The 27,343-nt window shown below is 41.2% G+C and overlaps 1 long non-coding RNA gene across 1 annotated transcript; it reads right to left on the bottom strand.

Annotated features, from left to right (window-relative positions):
* LOC116811582 (uncharacterized) lies at nt 1-24,952 on the bottom strand. Its single transcript, XR_004370491.2, has 3 exons — nt 24,454-24,952; nt 21,408-21,518; nt 1-191 (listed from the first exon to the last, which is right to left on the bottom strand). It is a non-coding gene; the product is annotated as an uncharacterized LOC116811582 (long non-coding RNA).
* Nucleotides 24,953-27,343: the final 2,391 nt, after the last annotated feature.

Genomic DNA, 27,343 nt, shown 5'->3' with positions numbered 1-27,343 from the left:
ACAAGATAACCTGTGAATGATCAATGTGAGAGTTCTAGCAATACATTGATGACAACCAACTCCAAATCTGGTAGATGGGAAGTGGAACAATTCAAGTAGTTATACCTGTTGCATCAAAAAATGAGTTTGGCTCTTGTTGTAATTCAAGCCCATCTTCATCCATGGCCTTTAATTCTCATCAGTCACAGCTCCTAAATCAGGGGAAAAAAAAAAACCAAAGCCATTAGTTCTTTCATATCAGGTATTAAATGTCATCATGATAGTTTCATTTCTGAGACGCTCAAATTATGTGAAAGATAAATGTGTATCAAAAACTAACCTATCTAAAGTAAAATAGAACTTACTTGATTTACAATGATAAATGGGCATCTATATGGCAAAGCAGGGCAGATAAACTAGTCAACTTTGCCTGGACTTCTTTTTAAGTTGAAGCAGTAAATGTATTGCTTAGGTCCATCAAGTGCACACATCTTGATGAATTCTGATACATACATAAACCTTTGTAATGACTACCCTGATCAAAATATAGAACTTTTTAAGACCCCAGCACTCTTGTGTCCTCAGTCTGTAACACCCCATGTTCCCACAAGGGTAACCAGTTTTGTTAAGATTCAACTTAAAATACATTCTGTACCTTATTGGGGGAAATTTTTGCACAATTTTCATATTCTCTATATTTAATTAGTCTACTAACTTCCAACCAGTAGATTACACAACGATAAAAATTCAAAGTGCATAACTGTAGTAAACCACCTTTGGGATTCTGCCTAACCTCTCTTAACTAACCCTCTCATCTAGGGAAGTAAATTCCCATAGTGTATTTATATTCTCCGGGCCACAGTTGATTGGCACTAGCTATAAAGCAGTAAACAATGTTCATCTTTTTTTTTTTTCTCTGTCCCCGGTGGCTGGATGATGGGCACACCCGGTCACTGCAACTCCTCTGCCTCAGCCTCCTGAGTAGCTGGGACTACAGGCGCCCGCCACCACGCCCGGCTAATTTTTTTTGTATTTTTAGTAGAGACGGGGTTTCTCCGTGTTAGCCAGGATGTCTCGATCTCCTGACCTTGTGATCCGCCCGCCTCGGCCTCCCAAAGTGCTGGGATTACAGGCTTGAGCCACCGCGCCCGGCCAAGTTCATCTTTAAGCACAAAAAAATCAAAGTCCTATCCCTGAGAATCCAAGACCATGAGCAAGAATCAGTGTCTGTCTGTCTCTGTCTGTCTGTCTCTCTCTCTCTCTCTGTCCTGGTGGCTGGAACATAAGAGCTGAGGAAAGTCATTTTGCAACTCTGGCTTAGACTAGTGAATAAAAAATAAAAAGAATCCTGTGAGTGCCTTGAGTAATAGAATAGAGTAAGCAGGGAGGGGACACAGCTCTTTAGCTCCTGGTTCTAGACCTATCTGAGGTCCAGCTATATTCCTGCCTTGAATTCTTATAAGACATTCCAATGGCCTTAATTCTCCCTTTTCTACTTAAGCCAAAAACTTCTGACAAAAAGAACTCTAACCAGTAATTTTCACCTTTACCACTTTTTTTGCTGATTTTGTAAGTACTACATGCTTATTAAAATTTCAAATAACAGAAACACAAGTCATTTTTCTAAAGCTAGGTGACATCATTCCTCTGTTCAAAAATGTTTAATGGCTTCTTGCTCCCTCTAAATAAAGTTCAAACACCTGTCATCTTCTAAGTTCTGGCCCCAAACTACCCTCCCATCATCATCTCCCCTAACTTTCCTTCAAGCACTTCCCTCTACCACTGTCAGCATGTACACAAACACACGACCCCCACCCACACAAAGTTCAGCCAAATAAAAATGCTCAACATCCCCATAAAACCCCAACTTCATATTTGATTCAAGATTCCTTCTACCTGGAACACCTTTCCCCCATTAGCTCTGCTTTGATCTTTCCCCCTAAATCTCCTTCCCCACAAAAAAAGAGAAAGCTGGAAATAATTTTTCCCTCTGAAATTTCCACAGCACTCTATTCTTCTCTTATTGTACTGGTTTGTCATATTATGATTATTTATATATGTCTTATTTACAGATACTAAATTACATATATAGTCCTTAAAAAAATCCATTAACATGGAACAGTAATGGAAATATCCATTAAATGTTAATTGAGAAAATTAACATTCATAAAAGGAATTCTCAACATATCAACTCTGAGATATATTCTACTCATTTTTAAGAAATAGCATGTTTCATGTTATTTATTCAAACTGTTTCAAATAAAAGTAAATGGGCTGGGCATGGTGGCTAACGCCTGTAATGCCAGCACCGTGGGAGGCCGAGGTGGGTAGATCACCTGAGGTCAGGCGTTCGAGACCAGCCTGGCCAACATGGCGAAAACCCTCCTCTACTAAAATACAAAAAAATTAGCGGGGTATGGTGGCGCATGCCTGTAATCCCAGCTACTCAGGAGACTGAGGCAGGAGAATCGCTTGAACCCGGTAGGCGGAGGTTGCAATGAGCCGAGATCATGCCATTGCACTCTAGGCTGGGCAATAGAGCAAGACTCTGTCTCAAAAAAAAAAATAAATAAATAAATAAATAAATAAATAAATAAATAAAATTAAAGCAAATGAAAAACAGAAAGTGTACATGCTCTGAAAAAGTTACTACTGCCCTACTCCCACAAAACCACCTCTGGCTATAGAATACCTTTTCCCCCTTTTAAAAATGATAAACATAAATTAATCTTCTAAGCATTGGCCGGACGTGGTGGCTCACACCTGTAATCCCAGCACTTTGGGAGGCCGAGATGGGTGGATCACCTGAGGTCAGGAGTTCAAGACCAGCTGGCCAACATGGCGCAACCCCATTGCTACTAAAAATACAAAAATTAGCCGGGCGTGGTGGCGGGTGCCTGTAATCCCATCTACTCGGGAGGTTGAGGCAGGGAGAACTACTTGAATCCAGGAGGTGGAAGTTGCAGTGAGCCGAGATTGCGCCACTGCACTCCAGCCTGGGTGACAGAGCAAGACTCTGTCTCCAAAAAAAAAAAAAAAATTCTAAGCATTATAAAACACTATGACATTAAAGCAAGCCAATTAAGAAGGCAATAAAGGAGATACATTAAGGTATTTAAGCCCCTCACCGTGCAAATTTCCCTACATAAACCCAATCCCATCAGCTCTACGAATTGTCAACCTGCAGAACAACTTTTCTTGGCATCATCCTCCTTGGCATTTCTATTAGAGTTTAACAATCAACTCCCTAATTTGTGAAGTGCTCTCCTTCCTCTGTTGCTTTAAGTGACTTCTAGTTCTCTTCCCCCTTCTTAACTGCTGGCTGCTCGGCCTCCCCTCACCCCTTACTGCGGCTCTGCCCAGGTGTGTGCTCAACCCTCTCCTCTTCTGCTCTTTATTCTCTTGGTTTCAACTACTATTTCCACAACAATGATTCCTACAATCATCCTAACATGTCCAACAGACTGTTGAATATTCTCATCCAGATAAAACCCAGCCTTCTCCTAATATGACCACTATGGCCTTTTTCTTCTTCCCTGCTCACAGTCAGATTGCCAGATCTTGTCGATTCTCCTCAACGTCTCAAGAATCCACCTTTTTTTTTTTTTTTTTTTTAAATTCCTAGTTACCATTCCCACTCAGCTTCATATTTCCTGATCCCTGGGGGATGAAAACAGCCTCTGGACTGGCCTTGCTCCTTTCTGCAACTCCCATAACAAATGACTAGAAACCCTAATATTACACGTAAGGGCTGGTGCCAAGTATTGAGGCATTTCTGCAATCTGTAGGCAGATTAACTCTCCTGAAGCACTGCTTTGATCATACCACTTCCCTGCTCTGAACACTTCAGCAGTTCCTCAATACTCAGAGGCTCTGCAGTATTAACCCAAGCTACCATTAACAGACTGATCTGCTTTCTTCCCATCCTTTTACATCATGTGCATTTCCTAATTCTGGCCTACATGGGGGTGCCTGCTCATCTCATCTTAAGTGAGCAGTAATTATTCAACAAATTATTGTTTTGCCTGGTCATTTTCCCTTCTGTTTTGTCATTACAAATATTCAAACATTCTAAACAGAGATGACTATACCTCAACTTTGTAACCCCTCTGGAGTTAGAATACTAATTCCCTTTGACAATCAGAATGAAACTGTGTTCTCAGAACAGAACCGACTCAGAGGAGTTCTCAGATGTGATAAAGGAAGGGTGAAAGAAGGTACGTTATAATGTAACTGGCAGTGTCCATGCCTCTGTAAGTATAAACCAAGCCCAGAGATCAGTTGAACCTAAAGACAAATAAGCAGGATGGTTCAGAGAACCAAGAATCTCAGAATTTGGGTGAACAAGTACTAACATTTAGTCTTACTATCAAATGCCCTCAAGGTATTTCTGGGACTCTACTAACACACCTCAAACTCAGTAAGATATTCCCTTCCCAGTTACGAGAATCATGATCCTGAAAATAATTCACAGTGGAAAAACATAGTTTTTGGGAACAGATTGCGAGGACAGAAAGTAAAAAAAGAAAAAAAAAAGAAAAGAAAAACACAGTTTTAAGGGAAATAATGGGCTGGGAGAACCTGGGAAATTCACAAAAATGTCCTTCCATTCTTTAAAATAAAGCAATATCATCCTAGAAGAAGGTAATTATAAATAAAATATATAATAAAGCAATAAAAGTTAACAGGTATAGCAATGGCATTTTATCTATCTTAAATTAGGGATCACAGATATAATTTATTTGTTTTATATCCTTCAATGCTTAGATACTTCTGTGATCTCCCTCTTGGGCAAGTTAACAGGATTCTTATTTATTCACTTTGCTTTTTGCAGCTAATATGCATATAAAAATCACTTTTCTGCTTTTGGTCTCCCAAAACCTCAATGCCTGTTAATTCTATGACTCAACTCTAATTCTTCTAAGTCACACTCAGAGAACCAAATTTTATTATACATGGTAGAAGGAATGCTTAAGCTGCAGGAAAGGCAAACAAAGGCAAATGTGTCTATAACAATTTGTCTTAGAAGGAAATCAGAACTGGTGAAAACTTATATTTAAGGCCTAATTAATATCTTCTCTCTTAAGCTGCATTTCTTTCCTAATTTTTTCCCCCATGTTGTTCAATGTTAGCCATCATTTCTCCAGATATCTCATTTTCAAATCTGGAGTCATATTTCACTTCTCTGACTCTTATCAGCCCTTAAATTAAATTCATCTCAAAGCCAGTAACTCAATATTTATCACTTCCTCTTTATTCCCACTGCTACCACTCTAACAAGTTCTCTTCCCACATGCAGACCACGTAGGGCCTTTCAATCAAAAGACTTGAGCCTTTCTTGAACTTAGGAAAGTTTCTTGTTGTTTCTATACTTTCCTCCATTTTCCTCCATTTTCTCTGTTCATTCTTACTAGCATTTATTACAGGACGTAAAAAGGCTACTAAATCTAGCTTCTATATTGCTTTAACTTTTCTCTCATATTTTCTATCTTTGTCTTTCTACTACACTCTCAGAGAATCCCTGAATTCTTTCTTCTAAGTTAGCTAATTTGATCTCCACCCCATCTACTTAATTTTTCTTTAAAAGATCATATTTTAATTCCAATAGTTTCTTTTCCATAGCAATCTTTTCTTTTTTGGGTGGACATGATATCTTCCCAAATCTCTCTGTGGATTTAAAGTTCATTCTGTACCCTATATAAACTGTCTCCTCTGGTGTTTCATTATTCAGTTAGTTGAATTTGGTGCCTCTCTTTTAAACTGCTGGTTTTCCTGAAAAGCATGGTTCTTCCTGGTTGTCTATTCCTATTTGTAGATAAAGGTCCAGACTAGAGTTATATTCTGACTGCTGGGGTGAACTTCTCCAGCCCAAGCGGTAATTCCTGTTTGCCCAACAATAAACTTAAATTCAGATCACAGGAGTCCTATCTAGAATGAGTCCACAGGCGAAAAAGAAACCATGTAACCAGCCAGGTTCTCCTTTAATGGTGGAAGAGTATGCCATCTTCCAGGTGCTAGAGGTTCAATATCCTTCAGGATAGCCACAAGCTACCTAAACTACTGCCCCATCTTTCTTGCTATACAGCACTCACTTTGGAATTTCCTATGGACAAACAAGCAATTCAGATAGCTGAATTTTGGGCATTATCCCAGCAGGAAAACCATTACGGGCACCTATACTAATAGGTAAATGGCTTAGCTTTCCATGGCTTTAATTATCTGGCTGTACTCATGGCTTGTTCTATCTCCAAGTGCCTCCCTGCTTTTGATGTTGGTGGTACTGCAGGATGCCAATTCTTAGCTGGTCCTTTCTACTTTCTGAATAAGGTCACACGTTCACTAAGCTCTCTTGGGTTTTGCCATTAATTGATTTCCAATTGCTTTATTCAACCAAAAATTCATCATATTCTGATTCATACCACTGAGGTTTTCATGTTTCTCTGGATTTGTTTTTATATTCGTTATGTGATTTTAGAAGGAAGAAAAAATAAGTGTGTGTGTTCTTTAGTCTATGTTGAATTTGAAGTCATTATGCATTTTTATGTGCCAAATAAAACAGCATGGAAATATGTAAATATAAAAAAAGCAAAAGAACCTATGAGACAGTAATAAAAAAATCAATAGTAGCGGAAGGTTGCAACAATTCTATCAACACTTAACAGATCAACTAGTCTAAAAGGAAAGAGAAAATGCATATAATCAATATTAATCTAATAACTGTAATTAAAATTCCATTCTCTAAGAAAAGAATATTTTATTTTCAAACAGTCCTGCCTACTCCATGTCAAGAAGAGGAAAAGAAAATATCTGCTATTGTAAATAGAGCCCCATCCTTCCTTGCCCTGTCCCATTTGGAACTTTTGTAGGCTTTGCTCAACTATTCAAGGCCAAGTTTTTGTATTAGTTTTTCCATAAAACCACGCTGAGCCAATCAGTAATTTCAAGGTTTTGTTTTTTTAAAATCTAAGAGTCCAAACTTTCACAATCTATTAAAACTTGGCTGTAAAATGACAAATCTTCTTAAAGCCTATTTTCTCAAAGCTTCTATTCCTGCTCAGATTAAGAGTTGACACAATACTCTCTGAACTTACTTGTACCAATGAGCTACGAACACTAGTTTTAAATGCTTTTGTTTTTAAGGCTTAGCTTGATGTGAGGAAATGCACACATTCTAACTAGTTTTCAGATATTTAAAGCAGTACAGCCTCCTTAATAAAGTATTGCCATTTAATGCATTCAATAATATGGCAATATCCATGTTCATTACATAACATTCTACCATATATCATAATGGAATGAGTAAAACAGCTCAACTCTTTGGATCACTCTTTTATTTCATAGTGAAAAACTTTAAAATAGCTTATTAGTTTTTGCTGCAATTCTGAAAAGAAATTCTATTCACGTTTCCTCTACTGAAGTATTCTACCGTTAGTTGCAGACTTAGTTCGAGCAGTGTGAGAAACACTTGATGTAATCAAAGGATGAAGACAGTATTTTGACATAGTATCAAGTGGAGATTTAGACTACATTGTACATGGAATAAATGAAATAAAACCATCCTAGGTAAAATTTTTAAAAGGTTAATTTCTGTCAAATGCAGTACATGATGAAGAAAAGTTTAAGTATCAGAAACTGTTTTCTTACACATTTCCTTTTTCTTGCACCTGCTACCTTTCCCAAAATTGGGCATTTAATTTATCTCTGAACTAGTCATTAACATAGTTGTTAACTTAGTAAGTTCTTTTCTTATCAAACCCCTTCTCAATGAGCAATATGTCTCCTTGTATTTGAAAATCTTTCTGGCCAGGCATGGTGGCTCACGCCTATAATCCCAGCACTTTGGGAGGCCGAGGCAGGCGGATCACAAGGTCAGGAGATCGAGAACATCCTGGCCAAGATAGTGAAACCCTGTCTCTACTACAATACAAAAAATTAGCCAGGCGTGGTGGCACACGCCTGTAGTTCCAGCTACTCAGGAGGCTGAGGCAGGGGAATTGCTTGAACTCAGGAGGCGAAGGTTGCAGTGAGCCAAATTCGTGCCACTGCACTCTAGCCTGGCGGTAGAGCGAGACTCCGTCTCAAAAAAAAAAAAAAAAAGAAAAGAAAATATTTTTCTGATACTGTATTAGGATTTGGGGTTTTTTTAATTAGCGCAGTCTCGCTTTCATGTTACTTTATTCAAGCTAATTAAGTGCTTTCCTTCCTTTTCTGGTAACTAGTTGTAAAAATCATGCCTTGCAGGTTTACAGTTTTTAAAACATTCTAAATTTTTTTTTTTTTTTTTTTTTTTGAGATGGAGTTTCACTCTTGTTGCCCAGGCTGGAGTGCAATAGGGTGATCTCAGCTCACAGCAATCTCCGCCTCCCAGGTTCAAGCAATTCTCCTACCTCAGCCTCCCAAAAGTAGCTGGGATTTACAGGCATGCACCACCACACCTGGCTAATTTTTTGTAATTTTTACTAGTAGAGACAGGGTTTCACCACATTGGCCAGGCTGGTTTCGAACTCCTGACCTCAGGTGATCCACCGGCCTCAGCCTCCCAAAGTGCTGGGATTACAGGTGTGAGCCACCATGCCCAGCCCTAAATATTCTTAAACTATGACCTTTCGTAACATAATTGTCTTGCCAACTCCCTTGTCACTGATCACCAACACTGTAATTTGACTCATACTGACCATACTATATCTCACCTACATGAATGCATACTTACTACTATTGCTTTTCCTAAATACATTACTTTCAGCCTATGAGGTTCTGTAAACTCAGTGTTAACACTTACAGTATTCTCTGTATACCTGAAGCACTGGCAAGAATATAACACTGGGCCTTTCAACAACTAGAACAAATATTTTAAATGGACAGTTCCAGAATTGTGGGGTATTTTTACACTGATCTTTTGCTAATGCAATCAGCAATGTGTTCTGCACATGGAATTTAATAAATCCTTTAATCATTAAAAAAATAATAAAAGAAAAGAACAAGCTGGGCAATGCAGGGGCAGGTTTGAAATACGCCTGCTTCTCACAAGACCAACAATAAGCATGCTCCAGGTTGAGTATCAGCAATCATTAATTTCATGACCATTCTCTGGAGCAAAGCTAGGTAGCCAGCTAATTTTTACCCCCAAAAAATCTCCAAACCAGGCTTTTTCCAGGGGGTTGGGAAGACAATAAAATACAAGATAATAATCTAAAAGAGGGGAAGAAACTGGGAGAAAGCACAAACATATATAATTTGAGATAAGGAAAAAAAAAGCACAGATACAGAAAAAAAGAAAACGACTTGTATGAAAATGGTCTAGAATTCTACGTTAGCACATTGAGGGAAAATGTAAATTACCAGCATTAACTCAATAAAAGAAAACCCGATCATCATGAATTTTTTTTTTTTTTTTTTAAAGAGGGGGCCTGGGCACAGTGGCTCACACCTGTAATCCCAGTGCTTTGGGAAGCCAAGGCAGGAGATCACTTGCAGCAAGGAGTTCAAGACCAACCTGGACAAAATAGCTAAGACTCCATCTTGACAAAATAATTTTTAAAATTAGCTAGGCGGCCGGGCATGGTGACTAATGCCTGTAATCCCAGCACTTTGGAAGGCTGAGGTGGGTGGATCACCTGAGGTCAGGAGTTCAAGACCAGCCTGGCCAACATGGTGAAACCCCATCTCTACTAAAAATACAAACATTGGCTGGGTGTGGTTGCTCGCGCCTGTAGTCCCAGCTACTCGAGAGGCTGAGGCACGAGAATCACTTGAACCCAGGAGGCAGAGGTTGCAGTGAGCCGAGATAACGCCACTGCACTCTAGCCTGGGCAATAGAGTGAGACTCAGTCTCAAAAAAATTAGCTAGCCATGGTGGCGCATGTCTGTAGTCCCAGCTACTCGGGACACTGAGGTGGGAGGATCACCTGAGCCCAAGAGTTCAACGCTAGAGTGAGCTATGATTGTCCCACTCCACTCCAGTCAGGGCAACAGGGTGAGCCCCTGTATCTTTTAAAAAAGAAAAGAAAGAGAAAAGTTGTCTAATGTTACCCCTTTCAAAAAGCTGCAGTCTTTCCCCAAAGCTTTTTTTAATAGAGATGAAGTCTCACTATGTTGCCCAGGCTGGTCTGGAACTCCTGAGCTCAAGTGATCCTCACACCTCAGCCTCCTAAAGTGCTAGGATTACAGGCATGAGCCCCATATCCGGCCTTTTGGCAAAACTATCTGAATTGAGGAAGACAGCTTTCTCAACTCCTTTTACAAAATTAATTTACCATTTAAAACAAAACCTAGGCTGGGCACGGTGGCTCACATCTGTAATCCCAGCACTTTGGGAGGCCAAGGCAGGAGGATCACCTGAGGTCAGGAGTTCGAGAGCAGCATGACTAATATGGTGAAACCCCATCTCTACTAAAAATACAAAAATTAGCCGGGCATAGTGGCAGGTGCCTGTAATCCCAACTACTCAGGAGGCTGATGCAGGAGAATCACTTGAACCCCAGAGGCGGAGGGTGCAGTGAGCCGAGATCACGCCATTGCACTCCAGCCTGGGCGACAGAGTGAGACTCTGTATCCAAAAAAAAAAAAACACCTAACAAAAATAATTTAACCAAATTACAAACTTGGTTAATTATGAATCCCAAGTATCCGCAAATGTGATCCGTCATGTAAAAAAAAAAAAAAAGCACATCCATGTACATGTATGTACACGTACACACACACACACACACACACACACACACAGACCTTGGCACAGTATGGGTACTCCAGAATTCAAGGATGGAGCCAAATAATGGCCCAAATTAATAGGTCAAAAAAAAAAAAAACCGCCTGATATTTTCAACAGATGCTGAAAAGTTGAAACTGAACGCCTACTTTTGATTTAAAGCAAACTTTTGAGTCAAATTGGGATAGATATTTTAACAGTTAAAAAATTAAATAAATAGGATACATGCTAAAACATGGATGACCTTGAAAACAATATGCTAAGTGAAAGGAGCCAGACACGAAAGACCACGTTATAGGATTCCATTTATATGAAACGTCAAGAACAAGCAAATCCACACAGACAGAAGGTAGATTAGTGGTTGCTAGGGGATGAAGGAAGTGGGGAGAGGAGAGTGATTACCAATAGGTATAGGGTTTCTTTTTGGGATGACGAAAATGTTCTAATTACTGATAATAGTTACAGAACGCTGAATCTACTAAAAAACCACTGAAATGTACATTTTAAAGGGTAGATTTAATAATAGCTTTATCTCAATAAAGCTGTTTAAAAAATACTCAAGTATATGCAATCTTAAACCAGTTCATGTCAGAATATGTGTTTTGGGATATGAGAATGATGTCAGTTATCACTTTATAACAAAAAGACATCTATTAAACCTAAGGTAAAACATTAGAAGTATTCTCTCTAAAGTCAAAATTAAGAATGGCCATTAATACTATTATTATAGGATTGTGTGACAAATGCCAGCCAGTGCAATTAGGTAAGATGATGAAATACATGATATAATTATTACTTGAAGGAAATTAAACTTATTTGCATATGCTATATCTAGGAAATACAAGAGAATCAACTGAAAAACTATTATCAGTATGAATTCATAAAGTGTGCTGGTACAAAATTAATATACTTGAAGACAAAAGCTCTCTCATGTAAACACCTAAGAATGAAAAAATCCCACTGATAAGAGTAACTAAAAACTCTACTGTGTGGGATTTTTTTTTTTTTTTTTTTTTTTTTTGAGACAGAGTTTCACTCTTGTTGCCCAGGCTGGAGTGCAATGGCAAGATCTCAGCTCACCACAACCTCCACCTCCCAGGTTCAAGCGATTCTCCTGCCTCAGCCTTCCAAGTAGCTGGGACTACAGGCCTGAACCACCACGCCCAGCTAGGGATTTTTTTTTTCCCCTTTTAGACAAATAGAGAAAGCAATCTTGCTCTTGAATATATTACATTAGGGCCAGGTGCAATGGCTCACACCTGTAATCCCAGCACTTTGGGAGGCTGAGGCAGGTAGATCACTTGAGGTGAGGAGTTTGAGACCAGGCTGGCCAACATGGTGAAACCCCGTCTCTACTAAAAATACAAAAGCTAGCCAGGCATGGTGGTGCACACCTGTAATCCCAGTTACTCGGGGGAGGCTGAGGCAGAAGAATCACTTGAACACAGAAGGCAGAGGTTGCAGTGAGCCGAATTTGCATAACTGCACTGCATTCCAGCCTGGACGACAGAGGAAGACTGTCTTTAAAAAAAAAAAAGGAAAAAAAAGAATACGTTAGATTAGTAGTATCACTTCTCCCTTAATTAACCTCTACATTCAATCAAAATCCAAACACATCTTTCTTTAAATCAACTGACCTTGTATGTGTAGGTCAACTTTTGGACTCTATCCTGTGCCATTGGTCAATCTGGCTTTGCGCCCACTAATTTAATCACTGTAGCTTTATAGTAAGTGTTGATATATGTTAGTGTTAAGTCTTCCAACTTTTTCTCAAGATTGCCTTTGCCATTCTTGGCCCTGTGCCTTTCCATATAAATTTGAGAACTAGCCTATCCAAAAGAAAAAAAAGCAGCAGTGGCAGCAGCAACAGCCCTATTGAGATATTGCAATTGCACTGAATTTCTGTATACATCAACTTAGAACTCACATCTTTACAATACCGACACTTCCAATCCAATGAACATGGTTATCTCTTTCCACTAATTTAGGTCTTCTTCCATTTCTCTTAGTAAGGTTTTTACTGAAGGCCTTGGTATGCTTTGTTGGATTTATTTCAAGGTATCAGATGTTTTTTGACCTTATTATAAATTATATTAGTTTTCAAATTTGATTTTCAAATTGTTTGCTGCTGGTATAGAGAAACAGAGTTGATTTTTGCATCTCAATGTTCCCCAAGTATAATACAATAAAATTAGAAATAAATATCACAGAGATAACAGTAATACAAAAAGAAAATCCTGTAAATACAAAGTTCTAAATAATTTTAATGGGCAACAGGAAAATTATGGAGATCACAATATACTTAGAACTAAATAATAAAAACCAATTCATGTCAAAAATCATAGTATCCAGAGATAGGGAGAGTCTGGTTAACAGATACAAATTACAGCTAAATAGGGGGAATAAGTTCTAGTGTTCTATAGCACTGTAGGGTGATTATAGTTAAAAATAATTCATTATGTATTTTCAAATATCTAGAAGAAAGGATTTTAAATGTTCCCAACACAAAGAAATGATAAATGCTGGTGTGACGGATATGCTAATTACCCTGATTTGACCATTACACATTGTATACATGTACATAATCACCCTACCCCATAAATACGTACATTTTGGGTGGGCTCAGTGGCTCACGCCTGTAATCCTAGCACTTTGTGAGGCCAAGGCAGGTGGATCACCTGAGGTCAGGAGTTTGAAACCAGCCTGGCTAACATGGTGAAACCCTGTCTCTACTAAAAATACAAAAATTAGCCGGGTGTGCTGGTGCACATCTGTAATCCCAGCAACTCAGGAGGCTGAGGCAAGAGAATCGCTTGAACCCGGGAGGCAGAGGTTACAGTGAGTCGAGAGCGCGCCACTGCACTCTACCCTGGGCGACAGAGCGAGACCCACTCTCAAAAAAAAAAAAAAAAAAAAAAAAAGCATTTCAATTTTTTTAAATAGCATCCAATTATAGTCTAGAGAAAATTTTATAGTTTTTAGTGTATATATTATAAAAATAGATTAAATATGAATGAGCTAAGCCTCTAACTTACATTTTTAAATGTCAGAATGAATGCAAATAAAGCAGAAGGAAAATATTAACCACAGAAGTAGAAATAGAAAGGATCAATAAAAATAACTATGTTAGAAGTCTAATAATAAAGGCAGTTACTGGCAATACTGATCAGAAAAAAAGGAACAAACTAACAAAATTAGGTTTTTAAAAGTCATCAGGGAAATCTGTATTTTATAATAATGCATTTGAAATTTAATATTTTTCTAGAAAATTGTTCGTTTTGTATAAATGACCAAAAAAACTCAAGAACAGCTAAAAAAAGACATCACCATGAAGGAAACAATTAACAAATCAGAAACCACAAATTTACACTCAAAAGACACCAAGCACAGATAATCTCACAGATGGGTTCTTACTTTTAAGAAACAGATTGTCTCACTCGGACACGGTGGCTCACGTCTGTAATCCCAGCACTTTGGGAGGTCAAGGTAGGCCCATCACCTGAGGTCAGGAGTTCCGAGACCAGACCTGAGGCCTGGCCAACATGGTGAAACCCATCTCTACTAAAAACTACAAAAATTAGCCAGGCATGGTGGCGGGCACCTGTAATCCCAGCTACTCAGGAGGCTGAGGCAGGAGAATCACTTGAACCAGGGAGGCAGAGATTGCAGTGAGCCGAGATCATGCCACTGCACTCCAGCCTGGGTGACAGAGAGATTTTCTGTCTCCAAAAAAAGAAAAGAAACAGATTGTCTCTATTAAATAGCAACTGTTTAAAAACAAAAAAAAGAAAAAAGAAAAAAATACTCCCCAATTTATCTTATGAGGTTAATACAACTTTGTTATCCAAACAAGATTACATAAAAAAGGACAAGTACATGGCAATAACAAAGATATGCAAATATCCAGAAATCCAAAAATAGTTTAAAATAGAAAATGTAGGACCCATGCTGTAGCTCACGCCTATAATCCCAGCTCTTTTGGAGGCCCAGGCAGGACAACTGCTTGAGACCAGGAGTTCAAGACTAGCCTGTGCAACATGGCAAGACCGTCTCTACAAAAAAATTAAAAAATCAGGCCAGCATGGTGGCACATGCCTATGGTCCCAGCTACTTGGGAGGCTGAGGTGGGAGGATGGCTTGAGCCCAGAAGGTCAAGACTGCAATGAGTCATGCACTCCCACCTGGGCAACAGAGCAAGACCCCATCTCAAATGAAAAATAAAAAAACTAAAAATAAAATAGAAGATTAATGGACTTCATCACACCAATAGATGTAGCAGAAGCATTAGCAAAATTAAACTCCTGCTCACAGTAGAAACTCTAAAATGGTAAGTAAAAGAGAACTGCAACTAAAAATATCATCCAGCCTGGCCAGGATGGTGAAACCCCATCTCTACTAAAAATACAAAAAAAAAAAAAAAATTAGCTGGGCATGGTGGCACATGCCTGTAGTCCCAGCTACCTGGGAGGCTGAGGCAGGAGAATGGCTTGAACTCAGGCGGCAGAGGTTGCAGTGAGCCGAGATCGCACCATTGCACTCCAGCCTGGGCGACAGAGCAAGACCCCAGTTCAAAAAAAATAAATAAAAATATCATCGGCACCCCTTCTCAAAAAAGCCCACTACAATATCATATTCAATGATACAACATTAGAAACACTCCATTAAAGTAACTAGAGAAGGATGCCCATTATCAATGCTTCTACTGAACACTTCAATAGAGGAATTAGTCAATGCAGTAAAACCAGAATAAGAAACAGGAGGCAAGAAGGAATGGAAAGAAATAAAACTGTATGCTGGGCGCGGTGGCTCAAGCCTGTAATCCCAGCACTTTGGGAGGCTGAGGCGGGCGGATCACGAGGTCAGGAGATCGAGACCATCCTGGCTAACACGGTGAAACCCCGTCTCTACTAAAAATACAAAAAATTAGCCGGGCATGTTGGCGGGTGCCTGTAGTCCCAGCTACTCGGGAGGCTGAGGCAGGAGAATGGCATGAACCCAGGAGGCGGAGCTTGCAGTGAGCCGAGATCGCGCCACTGCACTCCAGCCTGGGGGACAGAGCAAGACTCCGTCTCTCTCAAAAAAAAAATAAATAAAATAAATAAATAAATAAATAAAATAAAATAAAACTGTATTATTCACAGACATTAAAACTACTTAGAAAATACAAAAGAATTATGAACTGTGTTTTTTTGTTTTTGGTTTTTTTGTTTGTTTGGTTTTTTTTGAGACAAAGTCCACCCATCTCGGCCTCCCAAAGTGCTGGGATTACAGGCATGAACCACCACACCCAGCCATGAACTGTTACTACTACTACATTTCACTGACTCTGAAGATACCAATTGTAAGCTGTACCCTTATTTTACAGGACTAAGAAAAAAACATTGCCAATTAAACTTATACAGTATTTTCTTATTATCTAGGATTTTCATTCTAGATTTATCAAGACAATTCAGACTTATTTAGACAGACTTTTATCATATCTTATGCATACAGAAGCAAAAGAAATTGGCCGGGCACAGTGGCTCATGCCTGTAATCCTAGCACTTTCGGAGGCCGAGGCGGGCGGATTGCCTGGGTTCAGGAGTTCGAGAACAGCCTGGGAAACACAGTGAAACCCTGTCTCGACTAAAATACAAAAAATTAGCTGGGCGTGGCAGCGTGCACCTGTAGTCCCAGCTACTCGGGAGGCTGAGGCAGGAGAACTGCTTGAACCCAGGAGGCGGAGGTTGCAGTGAGCTGAGATCGTGCTACTGCACTCCACCCTGGGCGACAGAAAAAAAAGAAGCAAAATAAATTGGTAAGGTATTCCTACAACTTCACATTCAAGGTCCTACTATGGATTGCTCTTCCACTCAAAACTGTTCAACTGTTGCTAACAATATTGTGCTCTGCCAATAAGATTGTTGGTGATGCAGCACTTCTTAAAATGATCCATTATTATTTATGGGATTTTCTTTCAAGGCAGACACCCACTTCGCAATTTCTTCCGCCTCCAGTTTTATTGTTTGGCATGAAATAACAATACAGCAATGCACATACTCATTTAAAGTGATGACAAAATGAAGAGCCCTGACCAAGTTTGTGCATGTGCAGGCAATGAAAACTACATCATGACTGCTGCCTAGACAACAGCGATTATAGGACACCATCAAAGATCTATTTTGATTTCAGATTTGTGAAGATGTAGGGGGGGGAAGTGTACCTCAGGATCTATGAAATATGATGAGAGTTCAACAAGGTTACGTGATCAATACATATAAGTCAACAGTGATCCTTATACATCAGCAATAATAGAAATTATAACTAAAAGAAAATTCTATTCACAATGACAACAAAAATTACACAGTATCTAACAAAAATATCTAACAGAAGTTGTGCAAGAGCTTTATGAAAAGTAGTAGCACATACCCAGAATTCAAATCCCAGCTGTATTAGCATTTATCTACATGAATCTATGTATTTATTCTATAAATTTGAGGCAAATAAAAAATCCAACAGTTTTCACAGAAATTGACAAACTAACCCCAAAATAAGCAAAGGGAGGAAAACAGCTAAAATAATCCTGAAGGAAAAGAATATATATTAAGTTTTAATTATAAAGCTATTATTATTAAATCAGGATAGTATAGATATAGAGATAGGCAAAAAGACCAATGAAACCAAAAGAGAGAAACTAAAAACAGATAAGTATGTGAGAATATGATATACCTCAGGAGTTACATTATAAATCAGTGGGGAGAAACGCTGAACTATTTGATAAATCCACATGAAAAAGATATTAGATTCCTACGTCACACAATATAGAAAAAACTCCGGTGAATTAATGACCTAAATATGAAAAAGCACAGTATCATTACAACCTTGTGGTAAGGGAAGAATATATTGAAGACGTAAGAAAACACAAGCCATAAATGAAAAAAACTGAGAACTGGCTACCATCATATTAAGAAGTCCTACATAAAAAAACTTTCCACAAACAGAGCTAAAAGCCAAGCCACAGACCAGGAAAAGATATTTTCAGTGTATATAATCACAAATTAGTATCCAGAATATAAAACCCATAAACCAGCCAGTCACAGTGGCTCACACCTGTAATCCCAGCACTTTCAGAGGCTAAGGAGGGCCGATCACTTGAGGTCAGGAGTTCGAGACAAGCCTGGCCAACATGGTGAAACCCCGTCTCTACTGAAAGCACAAAAATTAACCGGGCATGGTGGCAGGCGTCTGTTATCCCAGCTACTCAGGAGGCTGAGGCAGAACAATTGCTTGAACCTGGGAGGCAGAGGCTACAGTGAGCCCAGACCACGTGCCACTGCACTCCAGCCTGGGCAACAGAGCGAGACTCCATCTCAAATAAATAAATTAATTAATAAAACCCATATACCAACAAGGAGGAGGCAACAACCCAACAGAAAAATGAGCCAAAGGTAGGCATAAGCAATTCATAGAAAACTCTGATGGCCAATAAATATATGGGGAAAAAAGGTCAACCTCACTAGTAATCTTAGAAATGCAAAATGAAAATAGCAAGGAGATGCCATTTATACCCAACAGATTGGGAAAAAATGGCAAAATTTAATCCTTTGGCAGTGATTTGCAGAAACGGGATCAAACACAGCGGGAGTGTCAAATAGAAGACAATTTGCCATTCTGGCAATTCCCAGTAAAGTTGACAATGCACAGACTTCTTAAATGAAGCAATTCTACTTCTACTATATGTATATAATCCCAAGAAAGACAAACCATGTATAAGGATGTTCATAGCAGTAGTGTTTGAAATTCAGAAACTGCAAATAGTCTATCGGTCCCTCCAAGAATAGATAAGTAAACCACAGTATATTTATACATTGGAATACAAATAAAATGAATGAACTAAATCAGTAGTTTTCAAACTTCGTGGTCTCAGGACTCCTTTGCACTCTTAAAAATTAAGGACCACAATAAAATTTAAAAAACAAAAATTAAGAACCACAAAGAGTTTTTATGTGGGTTGTATCTATAGATGTTTATCATACTAGAAATTAAAACTGAGATATTTAAAAGCACTTATTAACCCATAAAAATACTTTTTTTTCTTTATTCCTTTTTTCCCTTTTGTTATTTTTTAAAACTTTTATTTTAGGTTCGGGAGTACATGTGCAGGTTTGTTACATGGGTAAACTTCTGTCACGGGGGTTTGTTGCACAGATTATTTCATCACCCAGGTATTTAAGCCCAGTACCCAATAGTTATCTCTTCTGATCCTCTCCCTCCTCCCTCCCTTCACCCTCTAGTAGACCCCCAGTGTCTGTTGTTTCCTTCTTTGTGCTCATCAGTTAGCTCCCACTTGTAAGTGAGAATATTTGGTATTTGGTTTTCTGTTCCTGCATTAGTTTGCTAAGGATAATAGCCTCCAGCTCCATCCATGTTTCTGCAAAAGACACGATCTCGTTCTTTTTTATGGCTGCATATTTATTTTAAAATAACTATTTTTCTAAAAAAAAAAAAAAATAGTAAAACGAGTGGCACTGTTTTACATTTTTGCAAATCTCTTTCATGTCTGGCTTAATAGAAACCGGCTGGATTCCCGTAAGTGTTTCTGCATTCTATCTATTATGACATCATATGTCATGCAGCCTCTGTACAGTATTTCTATAGTGTACAGGAAAATGTGGGTGAAAACAGCAAATAAAAAGTATTATGAAAATAGTTTTGACCTCATGGACCCCCTGAAAGAATCTTAGGGATCCCCAGGAATCCCTGGAGCACACTTTGAAAACTGCTGGACTAAACATATTACATGGATAAATCTCAAAAACACACTGTTAAGTAACAATAATATATAAGGTATGGTTATGATATTGTTTATGTAAAGTTAAACACACAAGCAATACCTCATATTGTTTTGGTACATACATACTGGGACAGGTGGTTACTCCTGGCGAAAAGAAGACAGGAAGGGGATGGGGAGGGACCCTTTGAATCTGTGAGATTTTATTTCTTTAAACAACAAAAAGATATGAATCAAATATGTAGCAAAATATTAAGATCTCTTAAATCTGGGTGATTCTGATTTTCAGTAATTTTAAAATATTCCATAAAACTTTTTAAATATATTTTTTAAATGCCTAATGGCTGTGTACCTCAAGGCCACACAATTTCCTCAGAGTATACTTCCTTTGAGTAAAATACAATTACAAGATACCTGGGTTTTATAAAATGTTGTCTGGAAAAATAATTTGGCAGGAATAAGAATAGGCTGGCCATATTCCAATCAGATAAGGGGTGGTGGGAGGGGGTTACTCCTTGACCTGGTGCCCTAATAAGTGTGCCTTAATATGTACGTCCCTTAGTCAAAAAACACACTGACTGGATACCTGATTTTGAACAGCTGAAAACTATTAACTACGTAAAATTCTCTGCACCCAGTAACCAAAATGATTGCTTTTAGAGATAATGGTCCATATGCCAGGCACTGCTTGGAGACAAAGATAAATCAGAACTTGTCTCTACATTCACAGTGTAGAAGAGAAAAATATAAACACACAATTCAAATATAATACATTAAATGCTAAATTAAGGGGAATCCCACCATAGAAGACAGAGAAGGCACAGAGTGTTTCTGAAACACAGAGCACTTTTATATAACACACCTGTTAACATGCTGTGCAAGTTTCCCAATTTGGGAAATATTGGATTTAAGAACAAGTGGGGTGAAAAGAAAGTGAAGACAGGTGAGGTTTTTGTAAGATGAGCAAACCTAGGAATATTTGTAAAGAGAGGGTAATGATGCAAGAGACGGCATCACGGACAGAGCTTGGTCCCTAAGGAGGTAGCCAGGGTGAAGAGCAGGCACAGAGCAGCAGCGGGGCTTGTGAGACAGCAATCCCTCCTGCAACCTCCCCTGCGGCAAGAGGAGGAAGGCCTAGGTGAAGACAGGAAAGGCATGAAGGGGAAGGGAGGGAGACTTGGCTCTTTATCAGATGGCCATCTACCCTTCTCAGTGAAGTGAAAGATTGGGTAATCTTTGCTGAAGGTGAGAGATTTCAAGGATCCGTTGAGTAGTTTTAAGAGTGAAAAAAAGTGGCCGGGCGCGGTGGCTCACGCTTGTAATCCCAGCACTTTGGGAGGCCGAGGCGGGCAGATCACGAGGTCAGGAGATCGAGACCACGGTGAAACCCCCGTCTCTACTAAAAATACAAAAAAAAAAAAAAATTAGCCGGGCGTGGTGGCGGGCGCCTGTAGTCCCAGCTACTGGGAGAGGCTGAGGCAGGAGAATGGCGTGAACCCGGGAGGCGGAGCTTGCAGTGAGCCGAGATCGCGCCACTGCACTCCAGCCTGGGTGACAGAGCGAGACTCCGTCTCAAAAAAAAAAAAAAGAGTGGAAAAAAGTTTGGAATTGCCAGTGTACACAAGAACAAATAATACAAAGAAGATTATCAGTGACAGTATCAGTCTAAATGGGTTAAGTGAGAGTAAGCATTTGCAATGAGAGTAAGCATTTATAAAAAGCAATGTGGAAAAAAAAATTTGTAACACATTCGTGAGCATGTTTTTTTAAAAAAGAAATCTGCATCTATCTGAAAAATACACAGAAATTAAAAACTAACACCTTATTTATCCTGGGTGGTTGGGTTCGAAGGTGTTCCACCAGTCAGTTTTCCAAAGTTTCAAGGTCTACCCCTTCAGGCAAAAATAATTTTATATTTAACCATTTCTAATTGAAACTAAACTACACACTTACCTGTCTTAATCACACAACTTGACTCTAATCTTAATCTTGAACATCCACTGTTGCTGTACTGCGCAGCAAAACAATTCTATCTTCTTAATAGTTCTTCTATGTCTTTCCCAGCTGTCAAAATATAAAAGCACCTGGTTCTTCTAAGTTTATGTTTACCCTTAACACCTCAACAACCACAGCCCGCCTTCTCAACTTGCTTCTAGTCAGCCTCATGCAATGCACTGTTTCTCGAACTTTTCTAAACCATAGCCCTTTATAATAAACATGAGACTCTCATTCCCTCCAGCCCTTTCATGGAGCACTGCTGCTCATGACCCGTTACAGTCTAGAAAAACGGAAAAACTGAAAATGGGTATCTACGCCACCTAAAGGTTTCCATCACAAAATTCTAGGAAGCAGGCAGGGCACGGTGGTTCATGCCTGTAATCCCAGCACTTTGGGAGGTCAAGGCAGGCAGATCACTTGAAGCCAGGAATTCGAAACCAGCCTGGCCAACATGAAACCCTGTCTCTACTAAAAATACAAAAATTAACCAGGCATGGTGGCAGGGTCCTGTAGTCCCAGCTACTCGGGAGGCTGAGGCAGGAGAATCACTTGAACCCGGGAGGCAGAGGTTGCAATGAGCCAAGATCACACCACTGCACTCCAGCCTGGGCAACAGAGCGAGACTCAGTCTCAAAAAAAAAAAAAAAAAAAAAAATTACCACGGGAATACTCATTTCTCATTTTCGTCAAATAACCCACAGCACTAGTCCTGTACTTTTCAACCATGGTAAATGAAATGTTAGAAACCCCTCCCTATTTGTGTACCATAGAAATTCTGACAACTCTGAGCAAAAGATTATTTCGGATGAGAAATCAGGATAGAAAAAAGGAGCAGCTGTCTTAATACAGACGCATCGTTCTAAAAGTAGCAAAATTTGCTTAACTTCTGAACATTCTTGTAATCGTTCTGATAATGAAAACACTGATCAACTTACTACTCTCATTATTTTTCAACTTTGAAACTTTCCCTAGTCCAATGGAACTACTAAGTACCGTAAAGCACAGCTCAGGGAACAGACAGCAGTGGGAGGCGGGAGAACGGCTTGAGCCCAGGAGTTCGAGATTAGCCTGGGGCAATATAGCAAGACCCTGTCTCAAAATAAAAAATAAATAAGTAAATAACAAAGTGCAGCTCAGGTGTGCCATCACTCTTCTAGTTGAGGGCACCCCCGCTGCCTCCCCCATTGAGTATAAGTCCCTCCACCTGGCAAGCAAGCGCTTCTGCAATCTAACTTTTCTAGCCTGAATTCCCACCACTCCCCTACCTATACCATCCACTTCTGCCAAACTGTAAATACTTACTGTTTACTGAAGAAGCTTCACCCTTGAAACGTCCTTTCTCCACCTCCACCTCTACCTAAAGTCCTACCCATCCCTCGGTAACCTTCTCAAAATGCCACCTATTAATACTTCAGGAACCCGTCCCTCCCTGATCCTCCAATGGCAACCTTGCTTCCCTCGGAAATCCCAGTAATTAGTTGTACCTCTCACTTTACTGCATTTCACCTTGCCCCACCTACCTCTAAACATGAGACTTCTTGCAGCCACCGTCTGCATTACAAGAACGTTTTTAATGTTTCTTAGCATCTAACACGGTGCATCGCTAACAGTAGGCTCCGAGTTTATCAAGAAAGTTGTACAGTGTGCAATCAAAAAAAGTACGTTAGGGGATGAAACTCCGCCTTAAAACTTCAAAAATGAAAAATCGAAATACCATGACAGGCAAATGCACAATAAATATGCACCACACTAAGTTGTCCTCCAATAAGAAAATAAAAAACGTCTGCCCTTCTTATTCCTCGATTTAAAAAAAAAAATACCACCAACAGATCACTAATCGCTTAAATCGTTTTTCAACAAAGTTGTTTCCACGTAAATGAGCACGAATGATTCAAAATTTTATTCCTCCGCTTTCGTGTTGTGCAATTTTTTTCCCTATAGGACAAAAGAATGGCAAAAACTTTCCCATTAATCTTTATTTTTCTTTCTTTATTCAGATATTCGGGGCGGCAAAGATTGTTGGAAAAACAACTGCATCGTAAGCACCTTAGCAGCCACATATGATTTGACTTAAGCAAAAATAACATTTCCTGGGGTCCCGTATGCCCCGGTAAGCCTAGGTGTCCGGACTGCCACCTGCCCCGACTGCCCTCGGGTGGCTACAGGCGCGGGGGAAGGAGCACGGCCCGGGGCGCTGAGGGCGAAACGGTCCCGGCGTCCGGGCGGCGGCGGTGGCCGCCTGCGGCAGCTCAGCTGAAACGCAGCGGAAACTGCAGCCAGTCACGGGGCTGCGGGAGGCAAGGCAGGAAGGTGGCGCTGCCGCCGAGCGCCTGGAGCCCCAAGCGCTCATCATGGCGGCAAGGGCAATGGCCGCCACGGGGAGCGAGCACGCCCCTCCGCGCGCACACGCCAGCGCGCCGGGCCTCCGGGGCCCGTCACCGGCGCCGCTGCTGCCGCCGCCCGCTCTCCCACCCCCCCTCACGGGCTGTAGCGGAATTTTCTCTCCAGACACCGCCTCCAAGATGGCGGCTCCCCCTCCCGGCAACCCCCTCTACCGTCCCCTGCAGCAGGCGCCGAGCCGCCGCCATCTTGTCCCCCGTCCCTCCCCCCCCCCTCACCGATATTTACATAGCGAAAATCGGCCCGGCCGGCCTGCGGCCTTCACCTCATGCCTGCAGCCTTCGCCTCCTCGCCAGGCCTCACCCCGGCGCGGTGCCCCGGGTCGGCCGCGGAGCCGACCTGGGGCCCCTCGGCCGCCTGCGGCACAACCGGGCGACCCTCCCCCAACCCCCGCCCGCTTACGGAGCGCGCCTCCGCCGCCGCTCGGGGCAGCCGGGCTCCTCCCAGGGCCTAACTGCGGCCTCCTCGGGGCCTGCTCGGCGCCGCGCGCCACGCCGCCCGGCCTAGCGCGGGAGGGTGCCTTGCGGGCCGCCGACCAGGCCGAGACCAGGCCGCTGGGCGCGCACTAGGCCCCGCGGCCGCGGCGGCACCCGGGACTCACCGGACGGACGTGCGGGCGGCCGGCGACGGTGGCGGGTGCTGCAGGCCGGCCTTTCTCTGGAGCACTGGGCCGGGCTCCGGCTGGTGGGGCGGGCGGAGGGAGGGAGGAGGGGCCGAGCTCGGAGCTGACAAAAAGCGGCCCAGCTCCCCGGCACGGGCCCGCCGTCAGCACGTCACGTCACCGCCCGGGAGAGAGACCCAGGAAAATGCGGAAGGGTAGACAGGCCCCCTCCTCCGCCCGGTGGGTCCCTCTGGCGCCCCGTGTCGGCGCCGCTCCCGCCCCGCCACCGGGGAGCCCAGTGGCCTCGCTGCGGCGGGGTCTCCGGCGGCCGGAGTCTCCGTGACAGCGCCCCCCTTCTTTCCACCTCCTCCGCGCTCCCTCCCGCCGCCGCCACACACGCGCCGCTGCCGCCGCCTCGGCCGTAAAGCCCGCGCGGGGCCGCGGTCCGCCGACCCCGCGGAGAGGCAGGCGGCCCGGCCGCCCCCTACCATGTCCGGTGGGCCGCGGCCGCACCCCGGGGGCCTCCCTGGAGACCTACCGCCTCTCGCGCCGGTCCTGGCCGAGGCTCCAGCTCGAGTTGTTTGCAGGCCCTCAGACCCCCGCCCGCAGTAAATGTGTTTTCTTCATCCCCGTGGCTGGGGAGGAAGATAAATTTAGCAACCCCCGCTGTCCCCTGCCTTCGCTTAAAAAAAAAAAAAAAATCTTTGAAATAAAATGAAAACGGGCTTGCTAGTCTAAATGGGTGTGCGGGAAGGGGGGTGGAGTGGGGGGAGAAGGGTTATCCCTAGAGCACCTACCAGGCCGTCTACTTTTTAAAAATAAGCAGTCAGAGCCAAACTGATTTTATTAGTTTGTACGGGGGAGGGAGATGAGAAAAGTTGCATTTTGAAACGTTTCGCACGTTGCAAAGAACAGGAATTTTCTGTGTATTTTCCTATGTACCCGTGTTTCAGAGCTTGGGAGCCTGTGAAATGTAAGACTGGTGTCATCGTTTCATAAATCATGAATTTTCCACATTCCTTAATAGAGAGGAGCCCAATTGGGTATGGATTTTTATTTTTTAACAAACTGCTTAAACAAGCCTTTTGAAGTTTCGAAAGACTTGGGAGAGAAGGGGAAAATGATTAAACAGCACTTACCAACTTCAAAAGTGTGTATTTTGCACTTAGTTTAAATGTTTATGCTATCTTTCCATGCTGAACTTGGAACCCAAACTCTGTTTTAAAGTTACCGGGGAAAAGTTAAATAGTGGAGTCTTTAGATTAATCTGGAATCTGGCATGCTGTTCTTTAACACAGCACTAAATGTTAAAGACATTTTTAAACAATAAGAAACACAAAAATTATAAAGCAAATAGTATACGGGTGTGAAATCTCTTTAAATACAGAGGCCACGTATTTTAGTTGCCTGACATAACTCTTTAAAACTCCCAGAATGCAATTTGTCCCTTCCCTCAGACATCTCTCAATCACAAATACTTTCAAAAAGGAAAAACAAAAGTAGAGTAAGAAGAAATCTCTGAGCATGCACTGGATGGTAATTTTCCTCTCGGGGCTTTAGTCTGAATTTTTCCGAGCGATTAAATTTCCTTTCAAAAATAGTAACAGCATGTATTCATTGTTTATAAAAATTACATCAGGCTGTGTAGAGACTTTCACAGACATTTCACAGAAAGGTAAATGAAACTAAGCAATGTTGTTTCAATAAAAAAAAAAAAAAAGAGAAATAGCTTGTGTGCCCACATTAATATTTCCTGCACTCCCAGACTGGAGTGCAATGGCGTGATCTCAGCTCACTGAACCTCCGCCTTCCGGGTTCAAGCGCTTCTCCTGCCTCAGCCTCCCGAGTAGCTGGGATTACAGGCACGTGCCACCACGCCTGGCTAATTTTTCTATTTTTTTTAGTAGAGACTGGGTTTCACCAGGTTGGCCAGGCTGGTCTCCAAGTCCTGACCTCAGGTAATCCACCCGTCTCGGCCTCCCAAAGTGCTGGGATTACAGGCGTGAGCCACCGTGCCCGGCCGCCCACATTAATATTTCAAAACATTGATAACCAGCGTTTTAAGTACTTTCCAAGGGCCTCAGTGTGATGCTACGGTATGGCAAGAATGGAGGCCAGGTTCCCTGGCTCACTCCTGTAATCACAGCACTTTGGGAAGCCAAGGCGGGAGGATCACTTGAGCCCAGGAGTTCAAGACTAGCCTGGGTAACATGGTCTCTATTTAAAAAAAAAAAAAAAAAAGAATAGAGCCTCACTTCATCATCCATGCAACTGTAAGCAGCATGTTCAAGACAGAAAAACCTAATGTCACCATTCTTGTTAGTTTTTCCATAATTACCATCAAATACTTACACATCCACCAGTGTAAAGCACTTAAGAGTGTCCAAGGAGCATAAAAGAAAAAGATGTTTTCTCAGTTTAAAAGATCACAAGTAGTTTAGGGATTGATACTTTCAAAGAGCCCTTTGTCATTACTTTTCATACAGGAAGAGACTGTTAACTTTGGTGGGAAACAAAGAAAGGATAGCCTAGTTAGATTAGATAAACCTTTATTAAAGTCCAGCAAACTTTATAAAGTCCAGTTATTTTATAGATGACTATACAGATAAGGTCAACTATATTTTTTTTAGTTAAAAAAAAGGTAATTTGTACTTTAAGCCCATTTATGGAAGTCTGTAAAGAACATTGTTAAACTGGTAAAAGAACAATGGTAAAAATCATTTCACTAGAAGTATACTTAGTATTATACTCATGATAAAGTGAAGATGAAAAGGAAGTGTAAACAGCAGAGATCAGAAATTGTTTGAGTGACAAAATACAAAATGCATTTTATGAAAGTACTCACAATAGGACCTTGAGGACACCTAAGATCCTTGAAAGCATTTGGTAA

The sequence above is a fragment of the Hylobates moloch genome, unplaced genomic scaffold (genome assembly GCF_009828535.3).
Source record: "Hylobates moloch isolate HMO894 unplaced genomic scaffold, HMol_V3 SCAFFOLD_7, whole genome shotgun sequence".
Lineage (NCBI taxonomy): Eukaryota > Metazoa > Chordata > Mammalia > Primates > Hylobatidae > Hylobates > Hylobates moloch.
Note: the sequence above shows the minus strand (reverse complement) of the source record. Positions and strands in the feature narration are given on the sequence as shown.